Source organism: Sminthopsis crassicaudata, chromosome 1 (assembly GCF_048593235.1).
Source record: "Sminthopsis crassicaudata isolate SCR6 chromosome 1, ASM4859323v1, whole genome shotgun sequence".
NCBI lineage: Eukaryota > Metazoa > Chordata > Mammalia > Dasyuromorphia > Dasyuridae > Sminthopsis > Sminthopsis crassicaudata.
The window spans coordinates 476,413,480-476,417,898 of record NC_133617.1 but is presented as its reverse complement, the minus strand read 5'-3'; the positions used below and the strand labels follow the sequence as shown (position 1 = coordinate 476,417,898).

The 4,419-nt window shown below is 36.9% G+C and overlaps 1 non-coding gene across 1 annotated transcript; it reads left to right on the top strand.

The window, feature by feature from the left end:
- The first annotated feature begins 2,296 nt into the window (after positions 1 to 2,296).
- Positions 2,297 to 2,403, top strand: LOC141552439 (U6 spliceosomal RNA). Its single transcript, XR_012485219.1, has one exon. It is a non-coding gene; the product is annotated as a U6 spliceosomal RNA (small nuclear RNA).
- The last annotated feature ends 2,016 nt before the right edge of the window (positions 2,404 to 4,419 follow it).

Here is a 4,419-nt window from a genome sequence, read left to right as displayed (position 1 = left end):
TACAAACAAAACTAATGCAAACAAGATTAGAAGGGAAGTAACAAATTGGGAAAATATTTTTACAGTTAAAGGTTCTGATAAAGGTCTCATTTCCAAAATATATAGAGAATTGATCCTAATTTATAAGAAATCAAACCATTCTTCAATTGATAAATGGTCAAAGGATATGAACAGACAATTCTCAGATGAAGAAATTGAAACTATATCCACTCACATGAAAGAGTGTTCCAAATCACTACTGATCAGAGAAATGCAAATTAAGACAACTCTGAGATATCACTACACACCTGTCAGATTGGCTAAGATGACAGGAACAGATAACGATGAATGTTGGAGGAGATGTGAGAAAACTGAGACACTGATGCATTGTTGGTGGAGTTGTGAAAGAATCTGACCATTCTGGAGAGCAATCTGGAATTATGCCCAAAAAGTTATCAAACTGTGCATACCCTTTGATCCAGCAGTGCTACTACTGGGCTTATATCCCAAAGAGATATTAAAGAGGGGAAAAGGACCTGTGTGTACCAAAATGTTTGTGGCAGTCCTCTTTGTAGTGCCCAGAAACTGGAAACTGAGTGGATGCCCATCAATTGGAGAATGGCTGAGTAAATTGTGGTATATGAATGTTATGGAATATTATTGTTCTATAAGAAATGACCAACAGGATGATTTCAGAAAGGCCTGGAGAGACTTACATGATCTGATGCTGAGTGAAATGAGCAGGACCAGGAGATCATTATATACTTCAACAACAATACTGTATGATGATGTATTCTGATGAACGTGGCCCTCTTCAACAATGAGATGAACCAAATCAGTTCCAATAGAGCAGTAATGAACTGAACCAGTTACACCCAGCGAAAGAACTCTGGGAGATGACTATGAACCACTACATAGAATACCCAATCCCTATATTTTTGTCTGCCTATATTTTGGATTTCCTTCACAGGCTAATTGTACGCTGTTTCTAAGTCCAATTCTTCTTGTGCAGCAAAATAACTGCATGAACATGTATACATATATTGCATTTAACTTATACTTTAACATATTTAACATGTATTGGTCAACCTGCCATGTGGGGGAAGGGGTGGGGGAAGGAGGGGAAAAGTTGAAACAAAAGGTTTTGCAATTGTCAATGCTGGAAAAATATCTATGCATAAAATTTTTGTAAAAATAAAAAAAATAATAATAACTATTTTGGTTGGAGGAGGGGTGTTTTTTTTTTGTTTGTTTGTTTTTGTTTTGTTTTGTTTTTGTGGGGTAAAAGGTAGTATTCTCCTTCAGTGTTAGGTCTGGTGTGTGTGTGTGTGTGGGTGTGTGTGGGTGTGTAAGGAAATGGGGAGTGGGAAGGAATTCAGAGACCAGTGGCCAGAAAATCTTTCAGCAACCAGCTCCCATTTTGAGCACAAAGTTTCTTCAGGGAGGGGTTGCCAAACACTCCTTGGCAGAGCTGGCTGGTGCGTGTGTGAGCTGTACTTTGTCACAATGAGAAATCCCACAGAAAGAAACTGTCTGATGTTGCAATGACTGCAGAAAGAGAGAAAGGGAAATGATCCCAATATGCATTTGATCTGCTTAGCCCTATGCGCTTTGTCTTGGCTTTCTCCCTAAGTGAAAGGTGTTGACAGAACCTCTTTGGCAGAGGATGGGAGAAATAAGTAAAGACTAGGATGGCAACCTGCACTGGGACTCTCTTCGCTTTCTCTCTACTAGGATTTAGTTGTTTAATTAGACTCTGGGTTAGCTCCAGACTAGGATGTTTCTTGACTTTTGCTGGCCAACAGTACTGTTAGGTGGGCCAGTTCTCAGATCTCTGGAATCAAAGAATCGCAGTGTATTGCTCAAGTTTTAATAATGTCACATTTCTATTGCATTTCACTGTTTACAGCTCATAGAATCATAGATCCAGAATTGAAAGAAACTTCAGAGGTCAATTAGTGCAATTCCTTCATTGTATAGATTAGTGAACTGAGGCCCAGATAAGTGATTTGCCCAAAATCATACAGATAGTAAACACTAGATGGGATGGGATACAAAGAACCTTCCTCCTAACTATCAGATAAAAATGCTACCTATCTCTTGATAGAAAGGCAGAAGATGCAGTATGAGACTCAATCTACCAGAGGTCATATATGGAGTATGTTAGTCATCTTGGATTTTATCTACCTTTCTTTTCTCTGTAGCCTGTGGCCAGATTCATTGTATTTTCTTAAAAAACAAATTAGAGCTTTATTTATTGGTTTGCTGATTTTTCTTTTTTCTTTTTTTTAAGCTTTTTATTTTCAAAACATGCATGGCACTCGCTTCGGCAGCACATATACTAAAATTGAAACAATAAAGAGAAGATTAGCATGGCCCTCGTGCGAGGATGACACACAAATTTGTGAAGCATTCCATATTTATGAACTGATGCTGAGTGAAAAGAGTAGGACCAGGAGATCGTTGTATACTTCAACAACAATACTATATGATGATAAATTCTAATGGACGTGGCTCTCTTAAACAATGGGATGAACCAAATCAGTTCCAATAGAGCAGTAATGAACTGACCCAGCTACACCCAGCAAAAGAACTCTGGGAGATGACTATGAACCACTACATAGAATTCCCAATCCCTCTAATTTTGTCCACCTGCATTTTGGATTTCCTTCACAGGCTAATTGTACACTATTTCAAAGTCTGATTCTTTTTGTACAGCAAAATAACCATTTGGACATGTATACATATATTGTATTTAATTTATACTTTAACATATTGAACATGTATTGGTCAACCTGCCATCTGGGGGAGGGGGGAAGGAGGGGAAAAATTAGAAGAAAAGTTTTGGCAATTGTCAGTGTGTAAAATTACCCATGCATATATCTGGTAAATAAAAACTATTAATAATAATTTAAAAAACAACATGTGCATGGTTAATTTTCAGCATTCACCCTTGCAAAATCCTGTGTTCCAAATTTTTTTGCCTCCCTTTTTTCTACCCCCACTCCTAGATGGCAAGCAATACAATATGTTAAACATTCTTCTATACATATTTCCACAATTATCTTGTTGCACAAGAAAAATCAGATCAAAAAAGAAAAATAATTAGAAAATAAAATGCATACAAATAAGAAAAAAGGTGAAAATGCTGTGTTGTGATCCATACTCAGACCCTACAGTCCTCTCTCTGGGTGCAGATGGCTCTCGTGATCACAAGACTATTGGAACTGGCCTGAATAACCTCACTGTTGAAAAGAGCCATGTCCATCAGAATTGATCATCATATAATCTTGTTTTCACTACGTACAATGGTCTCCTGGTTCTACTCACTTCACTTTGTATCAGTTCATGCAATCTCAAGGCCTTTTTGAAATCATCCTGCTGATCATTTCTTATAAAAAATGATCCATATAACAATAATATTCCATAACATTCATATATCATAATTTATTCAGCCATTGTCCAACTGATGGGCATCTACTCAGTTTCCAATTCTTTGCCACTACAAAAAAGATTGCTACAAAATTTTTTGCACATGTGGGTCTTTTTCCATTTTTTATGATCTCTTTGGCCCAGTAGAGACACTGCTGGATCAAAAGGTATGCACAGTTTGATAGTCCTTTGACCATAATTCCATATTGATCTCCAGAATAGTTGGATCAATTCACAATGCCACCAACAATGTATTAGTGTCCCAGTTTTCTCACATCCCCTCCAATGTTCACCATTATCTTTTCCTATCATCTTAATAAATCTAAGAGGTATATGGTAGTATTTCAGTTTTCTTAGTTAGCATTTCTATAATCAATAGTGATTTAGAGCATTTTTTCATATGACTAGAAATGGTTTTAATTTCTTCATCTGAAAATCGTCTGTTTATATCCTTTGCAGGTCTATTATATTACAGAATTTTAGCATTGCATTACTTAATTTTCATGGTCTTGTTCAAGCATACTACAAGTAATCTTCCAATCCCAGTTTAAAAACCTAGAGTTAGGATTTTTTCCCCCTGAAAATTAAGGTGAAACTTGTCTTTCTTTAATTTCTGCCCTTTACTTTTGTTTTTGTCTATTGGAGCTAAACAGAATGAGAATATCTTTTGCATATGTATTTGGTCACATCTGCTTGATTCTTCATGACCTTATATGGGATTTTCTTGGCAGATATACTAGAATGTTAGCCATTTCCTTCTCCTGCAAATTTTATAGATGAGCACACTGAAGCAAATGGGTTTAAGTGACTTGCCTAGGGTCATACAGATAGTAAGTGTATGAGGCCAGATTTGAACTCATGAGCTGTATTATTTTCCTGACTCCAGACCCTGCATTCTATTCCCTGTGCCACCTAGCTGCCCATCTTGCATATGTTGTTGATGAGTCTGACTCTTTTTGACCCCATTTGGGATTTTCTTGGTAGAGATGTTGGAATGGCTTGCATTTC